Source organism: Pleurodeles waltl, chromosome 3_1 (assembly GCF_031143425.1).
Source record: "Pleurodeles waltl isolate 20211129_DDA chromosome 3_1, aPleWal1.hap1.20221129, whole genome shotgun sequence".
Classification (NCBI taxonomy): domain Eukaryota; kingdom Metazoa; phylum Chordata; class Amphibia; order Caudata; family Salamandridae; genus Pleurodeles; species Pleurodeles waltl.
Window position 1 is genome coordinate 481,326,317 of NC_090440.1, and position 19,466 is coordinate 481,345,782.

A 19,466-nucleotide genomic window follows, 5' to 3' on the forward strand; every position below is an offset into this window, starting at 1 on the left:
TGCTTGCGTTTGTATACTTTGGGAGGAGGGGGCACAGACACAGTGGGAGAGGACACAGGGGACGTGTGCATGGATGTGGGGGTGGTGACTGCCAGTGAGGGGCGTGTAGTGATAGGCGTGATGGTGGTAGTGGATGAGGATGTAGTGCATGCAGGTGTGAGTGTAGACGCTACTGGGAAGGAGGTGGACAACGAGGAGGGGGACACAGTGGAGGCAGTGGATGTTGGTATGTCTGCATCTGGATGGTGATTGTGTGAGTGCCTGTGGGATGATGTGTGGTGCTTGTGTTTGCCTGAACCACTCCTGTGTGTTGTCCTGGGTGCATGCTGGTCTGCCTGTGTGCTTGGGTTAGGTTTGGGTTGAGAGGAATGTGATTGGGCAGAGAAGGGTGAAGCAGGAGGCTAGAAACAGGGACAATGGCTGCCATCAGGGAGGAGGCCAGAGCCTGGATTGATCTCTGTTTGGCCACCTTGCCAGAGGGAATGCCCTCCAGGAATGCATTTGTTTGTTGCAAATGGGCTGCCAGTCCCTGGATGGCATTCACAATGGTTGACTGCCCAACAGAGATGGATCGCAGGAGGTCAATAGCCTCCTCACTCAGGGCAGCAGGGCTAACTGGGGCAGGGCCTGAGGTGCCTGGGGCGAAGGAGATGCCCACCCTCCTGGGTGAGCAGGCACGGGAAACTCACTGAGAGGCTGCTGGGATGGCGGCGCTGGTACGGGGGGTGGCTGCTGTACCTGTAGTTGGGGTGGGCACAGAGGTGTCCGCCACCACCAGGGAGCTTCCATCGGAGGAGGTATCACTGTCAGAACTGTCCCCTCCCGTCTCTGCTGAGGTGCTCCCCTCGCCCTCTGTCCCACTGGTGCCCTCACCGTTGGTGGATTTGGCCTCCTGGGCCCTGTGGGATGCTGCTCTCCCCGTCGCTAGTGCCTCTGCTCCTTTGCCAGATGATGCCAATGCACATAAGGACAGGATGGCAAAACAAAAAGGGGGGGAAAGACAAAGGATACCCTTGCTCAATGGTGGCAACAACACCACCATTGGCGTACACAGCACACACACACACACACAGGGAACATCCCTATGCACTAGGCAATGCACTAATATTCACAATGCTAGTCACCAGCCCATTGTCAGGGATACCTAACGCCAATTGCAGCATACCTGAGACCCACAGACACCTGCCCAGTAGTGGATGCCTACTAGCTTGGTTGGAAGAGGTTGACATCAGAATCAGCCCAACATGGGCCCTACCCTGCAAAGTCTGGCCTGGCCTAGGGGCACCCACAGGCCACATCCCGCATCCGGATGCCACCCCACCACGCACAAGTAGTATATTGGGGCACTGTACTCACCCCCTTGTGGCTGCTGTGATGCCCCCAAGAACCCATCCAGTTCTGGATAGGCCACTGCCAGTATGCTGGCCATCAGGGGGGTCAGGGTTTGATGGGCACCCCTTCCTCGTTGGAAGACCATCCCCAGCTGGGCCTCTGCCGTCTTCCGTGCCCAGCGTCTCAGGTCCTCGCACCATTTGCGACAGTGGGTGCTCTGCCTGCAGTAGACCCCCACGGTCCGCACGTCCTTGGCAATGGCACGCCATATACCCTTTTTTTGATGGGCGCTGATCTGCAGTGAAATACACATAGGAAAAGGTATCAGTCAGACCGTCCTGCCTGTTACACTCATGGCCCACCATAGCCCTCACATCCACTTATGCACAGACATTGCCCACCATACATGCAGCACGCTGCCCAGGGCCTTTCCACCAACCCCCCCCACACGAGGCCCTCACACACTGCATTCCATGCATTCATGCCCATGCATCGTGCTCACAGTGTACTTACCTGTTGGTCTGGAGGCCCATACAACATTCGGTACTGGGGTAGGACCCCATCCGTCAGTCTCTCCAACTCTGCAGCGGTGAAGGCAGGGGCCCTTTCCCCAGTGACATGAGCCATGGTTGGTTCCAGACACAGGTCACAGCAGCACTTGGAGTGTAGGTCCTCTCCTGTTGAAGGTCAGGTAGCAAGTGAGTGAACAGATAGAAAATGGCGGTCACGTCCACGGCGGTGCGTACATCAACATTGGCCACTGTAACCTATAGGGTCCAATGGTATCCAATGAATAGTTGCACGGCGGTTCTCAACCGCCTCCTGCAACGGTGCACAATGTCAGCGGAATTACCTAATTTCCACCTGTCCCTCCATACAGGACAGGTGGATGCCATTTCAGGGAGAGGCAGGCCATGGCACCTAACTGCGTCACAGTACACATAGGCGCCATTTGGGCCTATCCAAAAATATACCGTTACAGTCACAACATGCAATGCAGTGTAGTGTTTGGAAATATGGAATATTGACCAGCTATTCACCCTTTGCCCCCTAGATAGCAACCGCTGTCGATGAATAGGAGAGGGAGACATACCCCGTGTACAGGCCCCAGGTGGACTTGGCAACAATGGAGGACAGGCACATTATCCTCACCTATAGACTGGACAGGGCCTCAATCACAGAGCTGTGTGCCCAATTGGAACCTGACCTGATATCTGCTATCCGTCAGCCCACTGGGATACGCCCTCTCGTGCAAGTCCTATCTGTGCTCCATTTCCTGGCAACTGGCTCCTTCCAAGTGACAGTGGGCTTGGCTTGTCAATGTTCTCAATAGTGCTGACCAGAATGTTGTCCGCCCTGATTAAACACATGCACAGCTACATCGTTTTCCCCCAGGTGGAGGATTTGGCTACAGTGAAAGCTGATTTCTATACAATGGGACATATCCCCAACATTATTGGACAATAGATGGTACACATATACCATGGAGAAATGAACAGGTGTTCAGAAATCGAAAGAGCTTTCACTCTATGAATATGGAGGTAGTGTGCCTAGGAGACCAGTACATCACCCAAGTCAATGCAAAGTATCCTGGGTCTGTGCATGATGCGTTTATCCTGAGGAATAGCAGCATCCCATTTGTAATGGCTCAACTCCAGAGGCACCGGGTATGGCTAATAGGTGAGCCCTGGTTCCCACCCAGTAGGTGTTGGTTTATGGGTATGGTGTAGGCACTAAGGGTTTGTGTGTGGCTAACAGTGGTCCCTCGATATTTGCAGGGGACTCTGGTTACCCCAACCTCTCATGGCTACTGACCCCTGTGAGGAATCCCAGGACAAGGGCAGAGGAACATTACAATTGAGGCACATGGGCGAACAAGAAGAATAATAGAAAGGAAGTTCGGCCTCCAGAAGGCCAGGATTTGTTGCCTCTTTCTAACAGGTGGATCACTGTACTACTCACCCAAGAAAGTGTGCCAGATCATCGTTGCATGCTGTATGTTGCACAACCTTGCCTTACGTTGCCAGTTGCCTTTTCTGCAGGAGGATGTGGCTCGAGATGGGCGTGTGGCAGCAGTGAACCCTGTGGACAGTGAAGATGAAAAGGCAGAGGATGAGGATGAGGACAACAGAAGTGCAATTATACAACAATACTTCCAATGATACACAGGTAAGACACTGTAATTACACTTTACATTGACAGTTTTGTGTTTGACATTATCACTGGCAGGCTGATTTTCCCACTTCTATGGCCACTTACTGTACCCTTTGGCATCTCTATTTTCAGATGTTTGTGCCCCACTATCGCTCCTGGTTTGTTGACTACAGCAAACTACAGGTCATTCCTATGTATACATTACTGTACAGTTGTATTGCAGTGTTTAAAGCAAGTTAAACGAATACATAGTTCAATCATTTTACAGACTCCATACTTGTATTTATTCAAATGGTGTTTATTTAAGTGCTAATAAGTAGAGGTGGGTGTTTAATGGGCTGGGGTGATGGTGGAGGAAGTCCAGTCCATTTGTATCACAGGTGCATTGTCCAAGGGGGCATAGGAAGTGGAGCAATGGCAGTTCAAGGTGGACAGGGTGACAGAGTGGGACACAAGGGTGACAATCAGGAGAGTCTTATTTCCTGGCGGGGGTCTTGGCAATAGTCTTTGGCTTCTGGATCACAGGGACCGTTTGCGGGGTGGTTCTCCTTCTGCAGGGGGTGGGTGCTGGTGGCCTGTTGTTCCTGTGGCGGGGCCTCCTGTCCACTAGCGGCAGCGGAGCTGGAAGGTTGCTCATCGGTTTGGCTAGAGTCAGGTGCCCACTGGTGTGCCACCGCCCCCCTCATAGTGTTGGCCATGTCTGGAAGCACCCCTGCAATGGTGACCAGGGTGGTGTTAATGTCCTTCAAGTCCTTCCTGATCCCCAGGTACTGTCCCTCCTGCAGCCGCTGGTTCTCCTGCAACTTGTCCAGTATCTGGCCCATCGTCTCCTGGGAAAGGTGGTATGCTCCCAGGATGTTGGTGAGTCCCTCCTGGAGAGTGGGTTCCTCGGCCTGTCCTCCCCCTGTAGCACAGCAGTCCTCCCAGCTTCCCTGTTGTCCTGTGCCTCTGTCCCCTGAACCGTGTGCCCACTGCCACTGACCCCAGGTCCCTGGTCGTCCTGTGTTTGTGGCCTGGGGTCCCTGTAGTGGTGGACACACTGCTGATTGACGTGTCCTGGGGACAGAGGTATGGGCCTGCTGGGTGGGTACTGTGGTGGTGTTTCCTGAGGGGGGAGGCTCTGTGGTGGTATGGGACTGTGCCTGGGTTACCGACTGTCCGGAGATCCCTGATGGGCCAGGTTGGTCATCCAGATCCAGGTGTCCAGAGCTGCTGTCATCACTGTGGGCCTCTTCTGGGGGTGGACTTGATGTTGCTGGCACCTCCTCTCCGGTGGCGTTGGGTGGGAGACCTGTGGGGATGTAAATGCAGTGTTATTGTTTCTGTGTGTGTCATCTTGTGCATGGGTGTGTTGCCCTGTATGGTTGTTATTGCCCTGTCAGCTTTGCCTTGTGTGAGAAGTTATTTTGTGGGCTAGATGATTCTCTCTAGTGTGCATGCTTTAGTGATGGGTATTCCTGCTGGTCTGTGATGGGGGTCCGTGCATTGGTGTTACATGCAGGGCTTTGTATTGGGTAGGGTGGGTTCTGATGGTGGGCTGTGTGTGAGGTGGTGAAGTGATAGGAGTGAGAGTAAGGGTGGGGGTTTGTGATGGCATGCAGGTAGGGGGGTGATAGTAATAGAGAATTGACTTACCAGAGTCCAGTCCTTCTCCTACTCCTGCCAGGCCCTCAGGATGCATGATTGCCAAGACTTGCTCCTCCCATGTTGTTAGTTGTGGGGGAGGAGCTGGGGGTTCACCATCAGTCCTCTGTACAGCTATTCGGTGCCTTGCTGCTGTGGAACGCACCTTCCCCCGTAGGTCGTTCCACCTCTTCCTGATGTCATCCCTTGTTCTGGGGTGTTGTCCCATGGCGTTGACCCTGTCCACGATTCTCCGCCATAGCTCCATCTTCCTAGCAATGGATGTCTGCTGCACCTGTGATCTGAATAGCTGTAACTCTACCCGGATGATTTCCTCCAGCATGATCCTTAGCTCCGCCTCTGAGAACCTGGGGTGTCGTTGTGGTTCCATAGGTGTAGCGTGAGTGATGTGGGTGAGGGTGTGTGGGGTGCTGTGTTAGGATGTGTGATGTAAGGTGTGTGGATGGCATCTAGGTGATGGTGGCCTGTGGCTGTGGTCTTGTCTGTGGTCTTGCTATCTCTCTTGTGGCAATTGTTTGTATTTCTAAAGGGTTGTGGGTAATGTGGGGGTGTGTTTTATAGTGGTGTGGGTGTGTGGGTGGTGGGTGTGTGGGTGTGGTGTGTGTATGTGTGTCAGGTGTGTGTTATTCAAATTGTCAAATGTGGTGTAGTTTTGTTAAGTTGTGTGTATTTTGAGTGCAGCGGTATGTACCGCCAATGGTTTAGCGCCATTGAATGTCCGCCGCTGTGATTCATGGGTCATAATGTTGTGGGCGTAGTTCTGTTGGCCTAACGGTGTGGGTTTTGCTACTGCCAGTTTATCACTGACCTTTGGGCTGGTGGACTTGTGTGTGTGGCTGTATAGTGACGGATTGCTATGTGTGGGTCATAAAATTATATAGCAGTAATCCGCTGCGGCCGCGGTATGTTGGCGGAAGTCAGCATGGCAGTAAGCAGTACTTACCGCCAATGTCATAATGACGGCCTAAGGTTGGTAACATTTCACCCATATTACATGTCACTAAATTAGCATTACTTTCTTTTGATGACAAAATTGATATCAATAACCCATCATCAAAAAAGTCTCACTTTGGCACAACCCCAACCTAAAGACCAATTAACCTACATATTTTTAAAAAGTATGGATTAAAGCTGGCAATTTTTATATTAGTTGCCTTTGCCAAGGAGAGATGTTTTAATCTATTCAGAATTAAGAACCAAATACCATCTACCGCAATATGATTTTTCGAAATATGAATTGTTATGTAACTCCATTTTAAATACTTATAATAATTTACTCCTGTTTGCTAAATCATCTCATATGGAATTTTATCTAAGCCTTTTTAGTAGATCAAATCATATTGCATCCAAAGTCAATAAAAAAACTCAACAATACTTCAACCCTTTTTGCTAACTTAGCGACAGATGTTTTTTTAACTTAGATAACCCTTCTATTATAAAGTAGAAATCAATATAGTTGTGTAACACTGCATGTTATCTCCCTGCTATTCTTACACAAACTGATATATACCTATTAAGCAAATGTTTTTAGTCTCCAGGTAAAATGTTTAAGGCAAAATTAACTGAGACACCAAACTGCTGACACTGTGAAACAAATTTGGGGAGTTAACAGCATATACTATATGATTGTCCTGTTATTTTTACCAGGTGGATAGATGTATGGAATATTATTTTACAGATATTTCAACTATAAGTTCTATTATCATTTAACATTATTATCTATAAATCTCAAGCCCTGCAACATTTACTAACACCTGCTCATTCTAAGCTTTTTGACTTTCTCATATCTACGGTTGTTAAATCAATCACTTCGAATTGGAAAGGAGCAAGCTTGTGGAATTGGATACTATTTCTACAAAGTGATCAATATTCACTATTATGACCCCGGAAAGTAGCGGTAATACCGCCAAAAGGCCAAATTATGACCTGGCGGAAAGATCTCCGAAAGTCAGCCAATGTACCAAACCGACCGCCAGGACAGAAACAATAGCCACCATGGTGGGAGCCGCCTACAGCCAGGCGGAAGTCAATGTTCGGCCCACCATATTATGAGCAGACATTCTGCCACCTTTTCCGGGGCAGTACCAACGACATCAAAAGCCTGGCGGAAACTGAGCTCAGAAGTGAAAGGACTCACCATTGGAGACACAGGAAAGAACCACGCCACCATGGTACCAGAACTGCATGTTTTCCCAATGATATTCTACGTTCTGCTCCTCCACGAACACCAACGCCGGCGAAGACGATGATGGTGAGTACATCCACCTATCACACAAGGGAGGTGGGGAGGAAACAGAGAGTGACACACACACGCACAACACACACCCCACACACACACACCATACACACCACCAGATGCATGAAAAAAACTATTTGACCCCATAACTCGGCTGAATAATGCAAGGACAAAACGATTTTGCAAAAGTGTTTGTAATAAGATCAACACAGTAGAAATAATATACATATGTACAGAAAAAGAGACACAGCCCAGTCCTCAATTTTCGTAGGCCACATAGCCACAGGCCAAAGTCCAAGGCCACACATGCCACCTGCTTCAACATGGAAAGAACACTGCAGGGGCATCAGTTTGTAAATAGGCAGGCACCTCAGGGAGATGGGGGGGCACCTCAGCCGGGAAATGTAACAAGACCACTGGTTCTGGAGGGGGCAATGTGGCCTGTGCTTGATCCTGGGGAGTGATGGGCCACAGTCTCTAAGGTGGGTGTCATACCCACTGGTTCCGGAGGGGGCAACGTGCCCTGTGCTAGATCCTGGGGAGTGATGGGCCACAGTCTCTAAGGTAGGTGTCATACCCACTGGTTCTGGAGGGGGCAATGTGCCCTGTGCTTGATCCTGGGGAGTGCAAGGTCACAGTTTCTAAGGAAGGTGTCATACCCACTGGTTTTGGAGGGGGTAACATGCCCTGTGCTTGATCCTGGGGAGTGATGGGCCACAGTCTCTAAGGTAGGTGTCATACCCACTGGTTCTGGATGGGGCAACGTGCCCTGTGGTTGATCGTGGGGAGTGCAAAGTCACAGTCACTAAGGTGGGTGTCATACCCACTGGTTCTGGAGTGGACAGGCCGCACAGCAGCCCATGGATGCAGGATTACATACCGTCCACCGGCAGTGACGGCTGCACAGTGGTGGTGCTGCTGGTGGGGGGAGGCTCAGACGGCTGCACAACTGTGGTTGGTGGTAGAGGCTCCGTCACAATTCCTGGTCCTGGCTCCTTGCCCTTCCTGCCTGCTGGTGCAGGCTCCTTGATCTTCCTGCCTGCTGGGGCAGACTTCTTGGCCTTTGGTGTGGCTGGTGCAGACTCCTTCCCCTTCATTACATGTGGCCTGGATCCCTTTCCACCGCGAGGGGCTGCGGTTAGGACTGGGCTGATGGACTGTGTGGCTGAGGTGCTTGGCAGGGTTCATGATACCCTGCTCATACGTGCAGGACGGGGGAAGGGGTAGGGAAGAGGTCAATGGTGGATAGGAACAGTTTTTTAGGGACATTGGGGCGGGAAGAGGGAGAAGGAATGGGAGTGGAGGATGAGGGAGTGGTTGTTGGAGGTGTCTGTCTGCTGCTTCTGGGTGCAAGTGCATGGGCTGGATGCTGTTGTGAGGTGGATGGCTGTTGGGTGTCTGAGTGCTTGCATTTGTATACCTTAAGATGGGGGGACAGACACAGTGGGAGAGGACATACGTGACGTGTGCATGGGTGTTGTGGAGGTGTCTGCCAGTTGGGTGTGTGTTCTGCTTGGTGTGATGATGATGCTGGCAGTGGATGATAATGTAGTGCATGCAGGTGTGTGTGTCGACATAACTGGGAGGGAGGTGGTGGAAGGGGAGAAGGGGGAGACAGTGGAAATAGTGGATGTTGGTGTGTCTGCAACTGGATGGTGTTTGTGACCTCACCGTTGGTGGACTCTGCCTCCTTGGTCCTGTTGGATGCAGCTCCCTCCGTCGCCGGTGCCTCTGCTTCTCCGCCAGATGATGCTAATGCACATACGGACAGGATGGCAAAACAAGAAAGGGGGGAGAGAGACAAAGGATACACTGGGTCAAAGGCTGCACCTACAGCACTGTTGGCGTGCACAGCACCCTCACACACAGGGAACAGGCCTATGCAATATGCATTGTACTACCAGAGAAATAGCATGCCTCCAAGGCATGGGGAGGGGGACACACCGTCAAATGCAGCACACCTGGGACCCACACAGCCCTGACCAGTAGTGGATGTCTACAATCTACGTAGCTAAATTTGCCCTTCTGTACCCGAGCCACCAGGGGACCTACGCTGCACTGTCAGGCCTGGCCTAGGGGCACCCATTGACACACATCCCCCACCTGATTCCTCACTTGTTACCACTTTTCTTTGCTTTTTTTTTTAACTTACCTACAGTCCAGGAAGATGAAATGCAAGGAAGGAAGCAATGTTGATTATGGCATCTGAAAGAAACTGGGTTATTGATTAAGGGGGTTGGTAGCCCCACTCAGGCAACAACCACAATTCTTGTCAGGGACAAAAAGTCACTGAAGTTACCCTGTGGCAGCTTGGCACCAAGCAGTCAGGCTTAATTTAGAGGTAATATGTAAAGTATTTATGCAGCACACAAGCAGCAACACACCACAAGAAAAGTCCTAAACCAATTTTGAAAAATAGAGTACAAAAGATAACAGAATGACAAAAATCCAGTTAGTAGAACCAGTAGTATTACTTTTTGAACTTTTAGATAATTCTAGCATCTATAAACACAAAGCGCCACTCACGGTTATCTGGTCATGCTAGACAGGGGTAAAGTCACAAGTTGAGACCAACTGTGATGGAGTGTGGGTCAGATACCAAGTCCAGGTAAGTCCCGCTGAAAGAGTTACCCTCTCAAAGTCCGGCGTGAAGAGTTCACTTTGCGTGGAGGTGGCTGTAAGAAGCAGGGAGAGCGTAGTGGTTGGTTGTCGCTGTAGCTTGATGAGCAAGCCAGGAGGTGCAGACTGTTATGTTATGTCACTGTAGCTCAAACAGGAGGTCAGACAACTAACTGTTGGGAAACACTCAGGTTAGCCCACGATGAAGGTAAACAAGTCTAGTCTTCCTTCTCAGACAGCAAGGCAGTTGTCCGGCAGCAGGGCAGTCCTCTGGCAGCAGGGTGTCCACAGATTCAGCAGTGTTCTGATGAGTGCTTCTGCAGGTCCAATATTTGTATCTGGTGCCATCCCATGTGTGTGGGGGACACAAACTGACCTACCTCCACTTCTTGTTCTGGAAAGTTCTGTCTAGGCTTTAAGAAGTCTTGGATGACAATAGACAGGGCAGGCCCAGTGCCAGATTACTTTGTGTGTGTGTTAAACCTGGCATCTGTTGGTGTGGTTTCCCCTGACTTTTTGCTTTCTGACCTCATGTTTTGGCTGTGTGCTGAACTTCGTTTTTGCTGGCTTTAGGACACTGTGCACTTCACCACTGCAATCCAGTGCTAAAGTGCATGTGCTCTGTGCCTAAAACATGGCAACGTGGCATATTTGATGTACTAGTAAGTCCCTTGTAAAGTGCACTATGTGTGCCCGAGGGCCTGTAAGTCAAATGCTGCTAGTGGGCCTGCAGCGCTGGTTGTGCCACCCACTACTGTAGCCATTCAAACATGTCTCAGGCCTGCCATTGCAAACCCTTTGTGTGTGCAGTTTAAACTGCCATTTTGATCTGGCAAGTGTACTCGCTTGCCAGGCCCAAACCTTCCTTTTTATTACATGTAAGTCACCCCTAAGGTAGACACTGGTTAGCCCCAGGGGCAGGGTGCAGTGAATTTAAAAGGTTTGACGTTTCGTTTTTAATTATTGCAAAGACTATCTCTCTCACAGGGTTACCTTGGAAAACCTTATAAGTGTAATTTACAATTGGGAAAATATAGAAAAATTTAGTTTAGCGAATCTAGACTCACAATTTAAAAATACATCTTTTGGTAAAGTTGGTTTTTAAATTACAAGTCTAAAAATGACAATTTTAGAAAGTGGCATTTTCTTACTTTAACCATTCTGTGCCTTAGCCTGTCTGTTAATACATGTCTGGCTTTAGGTGACAGCTACATATGTGCATTCTCTCCTGACAGCCACAATCAGGAAGGGCTTGGTGAGACAGGAGATACATCTGCATTCATCTGCATACTGATAGTCGCCCTGGGCAGGGAGACGCAGTTCACACATACATTTGAATAGGTTGTGTCCTGCCCTCACAAAACGGGCTGATTATCCCCTACTGGTAGTCTGGAGCCAGTGCTTGGTTGAAAGGGAACCTTGTGCACTTCAGAGAATTCATTTGAAGTTACCCCTGTTGCTTGAATGAGAATTTACGTTAAAAAATAAAAGACAAGGAGGGTTTGGCAAAACAGGAACAGTTTGTTTAATTTAACATTACGGCCAGGAGAGCAGTTACAGAACTGGGGTCTGAGGACTGTCTCTTGTACACTGGATTGAAGCAGGTTTTATACATTTCTCTGAGTGCCAAACGCTATAAAAGACATTCTTTAGTTGGTAAAGAATGCAAACAGTTGTCATTGGAGTCAGAAATACTATTCCAGATAGTGAACGCAGGTGGGCGTCGACCTGGCATGGACTCGATGTGGACCAGGGAGTACATGTCCATATGTCCGGTCTGAGGGGCGCATGGTCACTGCGTGTGCTGTGTTGTGATCGGCTATATGTACCTCACTACATGGGGCATGTAACTTTAAGTTGTGTTTGGGAATGCTTGTGTTCCTCTGCCCATTTGTGCTTTATTGGGGCCAAGCTCCGGGGACCATTGTGATGTTGCTGCCTATCTGTGGGATTTGATCTAAGTTTTCTTGTTTGTGTTGCGTTTGGCTGGTGGGTTAAGTGCTACCCCACCTGTGACCTGTCAGTCATTAACTTCAGGCCTAGGTCTCAGAGCCTGCCTGTCCATGTACCTATGTGCCGGGGTTGACGGGAATCTAATAGTGGTGATGCAACTTTGTTCATGTATATAAATGTATCACTGTGTGCATCAACAACGATTAATCCAAATTTAGCATTCCCCCCTCAAGTTGAATTTTGAACTACACCATCAAATCCACATGTCATGACAGTCACATTTTCAGTAGCTTGTTTTCCCATTTCCCTAGCTACTTGTACTCTACCCACTCCTGCTCAGAGGCACCTCCCTCTTCATGCATGTCTTTCTGTAGTCGGTGCAATGCTTGAATGGCAAGAGTCAGAGTTCAATTGTCCATGTCATTGTCAGGCATAAAAGTACAGCAAGATGCAGCAGTCTTCACACACCCCCACCCTCCATTGCGGTCATCAAGTTCAGCACATATCAAATTTGCATCACCATGAGATGGATGGCTCTCAGTTCTCCTATATTGCATCAAGGCTGAGCTCAGTGCTGTTCATCATTATTGAGAATTTCCCACTGGGCTATTTGCAATCAGCAGGCATTTTCTTTTGTCGGCAAGGTGAAAAAGGGTATGGACCCTCCCGCTGACACTTGAATGTCGCTGAACAGTCTAAATTCCTAATGAATGTCCTTGTACTGAGCCCTGACATAATAATCAGCAATTCTTTTCCTTCAAGCCTGATGCAACAGTGTTGTTTTCTTCCTCAGCGGATGCTAGTACAGCTAAGACAGATCTTCTCCAGGGACAAACAGTGTTGGGATGTGTATGGTGACAAGGGAGCAGAGGCCACACCATCTAGGTATGAGCTTGGTGTAAGGAAACTCACCGCACTATGAGCAGGTGTCACTCAGCATGTAGGTGCCCCATTGCATGTCCAGAATGTGCAGTATTGTGCCACAGCGTTCATTCGTGCCCAGCAGTATGGTTCCTTTGATTCTGAAAAATAGGGAACACTGTGAGTTTCTGTACAAATAGGGGTTGCCCCTTCCCTTCTATCATTGTGTACCTATCTGTCTCAGTGTCCGAGATCTCCTAACACAGGGTATCTATGCAGTCATTTAACCCACCCATATGAGACTATTTTCCCTTCATATCTTCGAGGTAGATGGCCCAGCACTGAAACTCCATGTCTAGGGTCCATTTGTTGTTAACGAAGACAGCTTCAGACATGCTAAGGGCCACGTAGGGACCATATATGGAAGCAGGAGTGGACGTGTTTGTGCACTGATTAGGTGGTTTAGCTACCTCCAAGAATCTCTTCTCGTGTAAATCTTGGGGCCAAACAGTGTCCTCCCCTATAGCTTTCTTCCTGTACGTCCTGTCTAGTTCAATTTGGATATCGATAGGCTCGGTGAGAAGGTACAGTGCTGTTGGGTTGGTCTCATAGCGGCTCATATTTACTACTACCCTTTGGGGCTCTACTCAATTAGGTTGTATTTTGGCCCTAATTCTACATAGATACAGATGGAGAAGGCATTTTGCTTTTTCATGGGCCTCCTCTTGGATTATGTAAAGCCTACCTGCACCTATTGCATGTGATATCGGCGAACAGACATAACATGACCTGGCTGATGTCTTGGAGCCTACTGTGGTCATGTGTTGATACCACATGTTGTGTAAAAGAGCACTGTGTAGTGCATGTGGAATAGTAGTGTTGGGGGCACTGTAATTGTAAGCGACTTGAGAGAGGTCCCTAGGCAAGTGCAGTGACATTTTGTGATTAGACTCCATCAGACTAGACTGTTCTTTGGAAATGCATGGATGAAGTAGCATCCCTAGTAAACAGAGCAGGTATAAATGCATACAAACACCTAACTCATGGAAAATTGTAGGCTTTGAGACAATTCCAGTAAAGATGTCTGTGGTCTTCTTTATGATGAGAGCTTCTTAATTAAAAACAGTTCAAAATGTTTGCGGTTCAAATCATGGGGGTGCGCTATGGAATGTTTAAGCTGTACGTTGGAAAGGTGGACCATGCATCTCTCTCTTCCACCTTGAGGCTGGTTGGCAATGCAAAGAATTGTCTGTAGGGTCCTTCAAATTTGCCTTGCTGCCATTTTCTAACGAAGTTTCAAATGTAAAAATCTTAAACAGGTTGAAGTGTTTGATACGGTAGCTTAGCAGTGGTGCACTTGGGGCTCCGATGGGTGTCCTGTTGGGATAAGAACTTGGTGGTTTTGGTTAGCTCTGAGAGATACACATGTAATTCATCCCCTAGTGCTTGGGAGATAGTCTCAGAGCTCAATTTGGTCCACGTTTTGGGGATGGGTGTCCTCATCAGTCTACCGATACTATTGGGCGTAATGAGAGGTGGTGATCGCTGCTTGGTGTGTTCCTCAGTGCTAACAAGGCTAGGGGAAAACACAGGAGCCACTTCTTGTTGAGACTGGTGCAAATTTGACTTATTTTATTTTCAACAGGCTACTGAGCCTCTCAACTACACCATTGATTTGGGGATGGTACACTGAGGCTAGTTTATGTGTGATCCCTAACAGGGTACAGATGTGGTCGAACATGGAGTTAACAAAGTACTTTCCGTTGTCCAACCAGATGACGTCTGGTACCCCTCACATTGGCAAGGAAGATTGCCGCTGCCTTGGCGTCCCAGTGCACGCAAGGACTGGCCTCGATCCTCCAGAGTATGGGCAGACCACTGCAAAAAGGTACCAATCGTTAGCGCATCAATCAAATCAATGAAGTCAATGTGTAACACCCTGAAAGACCCCATTTGTCTGGGGATACCTGATGACACGACCTTGAGAATAGGTTTGGTGGAATATAATTGGCAAATGGAGCATTCGTTCAAGTATATTATCACTATTTCAGAAAGGTTAGGAATAAACCAGTCGCTCTGAAGTTCTGCTATCATGTTGTCCTTGGCTGTGTGGGTGGGTTAGTTGGGTCAAAGCTATGTTGACTAAGCTCTGCGGCATGAATGGATTCCCTCTGAGTGTGTGTCTCTATATGAGGTTGTGTGCTGTCTGTGTACAACCCCTGGTTACCCATTGCTCCTTTTCTTCAGCCAATGCAGTTTCCTGAAAAGCACTCAACTACAATCCTGTGGTTTCCGTGTAAGGCTTGACTTGAGGGTGTTCCCACTCTGATGCCTGTTGTACGGGAAGTACATGCGCCTCCTCAACTGCACCATATGCTGCTCTTTTCCCAATTTTGGTCAGCTAGTACGTTTCCCTGGGATACAAAATCCTTGCCCCCGATAAGAGCAGGGTATTTTACCATGCCCATGTGTTGAGGCAGGGTCAGCGCATTGATTAGTAGCTCTAGGAGGTCCGGGTGTGCACCGGGCATGCCGTCTAACCTTAGAAACCCTCATCTTTTCCACCTTCTATGTTTGAGTACACCATGGTGATGACATAGGCTGAGTCTGAATAAATTGTTACTGTTTTAAGTTTGTGTGAGGGCTTCAATTAGTGCTGTCAGTTCTGCCGTCTGTGCTGAGATGTGAGGGAGGAGAGTTAGGTGCGCAATAACCTGCAGAGTTTTCAAGGCTGCGTGGCTACTGGCCATGATTAGCGCATCCTCGTGTGCCTTACCCCACCTCTCAATTAATCATTGAAGAACCATCAAAGAATAGTGCCTCACTATCTAGAATGGGATCCTCCACTGTATGGCTGATCCCAGCAGGGTGTATGTCACCCAGTGATGGGTCTCCTTCCTCTCCTGAACCTCATGGACTAGGAAGATGGCTGGGTTCACTAGGTGGTACCATACTACCTTTAGTGACAGCCTGGAGAGAATCAGCTCATAGGCCGGGACCCATTGTATAGTCAGCGTGCACTTGCTCTTTTGGCTAACCGCAAACACTGAATGCTCTGCATTCAGCTTCAGCGGAGCCTCCATCACAATGGAGGTTGTCACCAGCAAAGGCCGCTGCTGCCAGGAAATTACCATGCATGTCTAAGAGCCCACTGTACTACACAAGGGACTTGTGCCCCATGGGATATTTTTGTGTCAGACCTGCTAGCATGACTAGCCCATCGCTGTGGCTGAATAAGAATTCCTTCCTATAATCCAGCATATCTAACACAGGGGAATACGTGACCTCTGTTTTGAGTTTGCAGAGGACGTCATAAATTTCAAGCATCCAGGCTAGTTCCTGTGACCAGCTTTCTTCTTTTTCATGGCCTCGAGTAAGGGGGCACCAAGTGTGCTGTAGTCAACGACCCACTGATGGACGTAGCTGAACAATCTTAAAAACGTTGTTGTCTTTTGTGGTGGCATAGCCTTGATAGAGTCTGCTAGGTCCAGTATGATCTACCGACCATCCACTGTTGTAAGCACTGCTTCTTCACCTTCTCTATTTTGTATCCTTTCTCAGCAAGTGCGGACAGGAGGGCTATTGTGTCCTGACAACGTAGGTCCTCGAAGGGACGGCATATCAAGATGTCATCAGAATATTGTATCAGGGTGCTATCGGAAGTTAATAAGGTCCTTCCTTAGTATTCTTTTGAAGAGACTGGGGAACTCACAGTACCCCTGCTGTAGTCGCTGGCATAGCAGCTGAACCCCTCGGAAAGTGAATACAGTCAGGTGCTGACTGTCCGGGTGCAGCAGGATGCTAAAGAACACATTCTTTATGTCTATCACAGAGAAATAGCAGGCTTCTGCAGGTATGTTGGTTAATATGATGGAAGGGCCTGGAACAAGGGGGAATTCATGGATCACAATTTCATTGAGGGGGCGCACGTCCTGCACCAGATGCCAGGTCCCTCCCTTGCTCTTTTTGACCTGGAAGATCAGTGTATTACAGGGGGAGATTCCCACATGGAGGACCCCTCTGAGCAATTAGTGCTTGTATTGTTGGTGTTACACCATCAACAGCTTCCTTGGAGAGAGGAAACTGTCGCACTCGGGTAGGATAGCCCGTTCTCGCAAGGTTATCTTTACCAGCTCAGCGGTATGAATTAGCCCCATGTCACAAGGACCCCTCACACATAGCTGTGGTGGTACTATTGACAAGTTTTGCTTCTGCCCTGTTGTCAATACTGCCATGGGCGACGGAGCCCCACTCTGCAGTTCTACCCTAACCTTAACTGAATCAGCAAAGATGATCTGTGAAGCTCCTGGATACTTGCTAAACAGTTGTTCATTGGTTACCTCCTGTACACTGAAACCAGGGGTGACGAAGATGAGGCATGTCCACATGGCGTCTGCTTGGTCATGGTCAGCAGGACCCAATAGTCAGACTACACCTTGATGGCCTACAAGCAAAGCAGCCCCTCCTCTTGGGATTTTACGACAAGGTGACACTCCTGGCAGAACACACATTTGTAGGTGTATCTGCAGCTTACAGCCCAGCAACCCTGGTGTGTCAGTGATGATTGTGAGGATGGCGTTAGTGAAAGTCATCAGATGGATGGGCGCCACTCTTTTCGGCCGGCCTCTGCAGTGTGGGCGGGTTAAAGGCATAAGTGTTGATGGGGTAACTGTAGGGATTGAACAGGTCAATGTCCCATCTTCTGAGAAATGAATGGTCATGTTTAGTTGGGCCATTAAGTCTCTACCTATGAATTTAGTTGGGGATGAAGTATGATATAGCAGCAGCTCCTTCACGCAGCTGCCTCCCATGTCTAGCTCCAGGGGCTTTCTAAAGGGGACCCTCCTGGCCATGCCTGAAAACCCCTGCACACTGATGGAGTCTTTAGATAAGGGGACAATCCCCTCTTTTAAACATAATTATGTTGCTCTTGTTTCAATTAAGAAGCAATGGGTTAGGTAACTTACCAGTGCTGTCACTGTAGGCTCCTCCAGAGTTACTGACAGTACGGGACATGTGAGAATGGGCAAGTGTGTGTCATCCACCGGACACAGTGCTGGCCCATGTTGGCCCTGCAGCTTATCTGGTTCTGGGAGCAGAAGAGGGATTGTGACCCAGTTCTGGCTTTGGAAGTCCCCTGGACAACTTCTTTAAAAAAATCCTACAATTACGTTCTTTGTTCTCTCTGAACCTCTGCGGTGGTACCATCATTGGTGCCACCGCCTTCTGTGCCATTGCTGCCACAGCTGTTCGGACAAGGACTGTCTGCTACCAGCTCATGGATTTTGCAGTAGCGACCTGGTTCCATTCTAGCTACTTCTTGCTCTCTTTTCCTTCCCTTCGTGCCTTAACTTGCCTTCTCTCCCACTTTACGAGGCACTGCTGCACATAGGGGTTATTACAGTTGAGATTCCCCTTCCCATATCTGATGCAGACCTCCATCACAGCATTGTCCTCTTGCTCAACGGACCGTACCCTAAGCCAGGACAAGTCAAATTGGTTCCCCTCCCTAGTCTAGTTTGCCAGCAAGTCACAGAACGGGCATGCAAATGATTCATTTCTTGCTACTATCTCCAGAGGGGTCAGCCTGCGATTGTCATGCACTTAGGACTGGCAGCCCCCACTTTCATCATAGGGTCCCGGAAAACCAGGATCCCTTTCCTCAACGTCACTAGCTGCGACTGCTATATTCTCCCTATTACTCGTGCATGCTCCCCGGAACCAGCAGGAGTGGGTGTTCTCCGTTCCACTGGAGTTCGGTGGCTTGAACACGATGGACGGGGGGTCAAACTCCAGGGAGCCCTAATGTGGACTGGGGTGGTGCAGGGAGTGTCTGGACCAGTAGGTCTGTTGATCTGCCATGCCTAGACCTAACAGTGGGTTGTTCAGCAGGGCAGATTGGTGTATCCTAATGCAGGGACATCAGGCAACGGGGAGAACATCTCCATTCCTGCATATGTTGAGGGAGGTGCAAGCACCTTACTTACTGATTGCGGGTTGATGTTATCAGCCTGGGCCTCCTCAAAGACGGCCCATAATTCTAATAATGCTTCTCATTAGTCCTTCTTTTGCACTGGGTATTTTGTTTGTGTGTTCTTCTGTGGTCAATTATGTTGGGGTTAAAAGGCCTGGGGAACATTTGTGCTTTGGTGTCCATGTGCCATTCTTGTCAGAACTTGTCAAGTTTCTTAGCTTGTATGGGGAATTTATTCTGCATATGCTTTTGCAGTGTATCCATGATAAACTTGGGTAGTTTCTAGGGGATAGTTACTTCTAGCTTTTATGTTTTTAGGGGAATTTAAATTACACATGTCTAGTTTTTCTGTCTTTAACCTCTTCTGTGCCTTGGACGAGATGATCTCGTCCAAGGCTACAGTTCCCCTGTGCCTTGGACGAGATCATCTCGTCCATGGCACAGGGGAACTTGGGGGCGCGCTAGCGCGCCCCCCGTGCACCCCCCTTCCCCCCCCAAGTCGGGGATGGAAGGGGAAGACCTTCCCCTTCCACCCCCGACCCCCCCCACCCCCCCCTGTGACGTCAGCGCGCGCGCGCGCGCTGATGTGTCACAGGGGCCTCCCTGCAAAAGCATTTCTTTTTCAATCACTTGGGAGGCCCGGAGGGGCTTCAAAGGGAAGGAAAAGTATTTCCTTCCCTTTGAAGTCCCTCC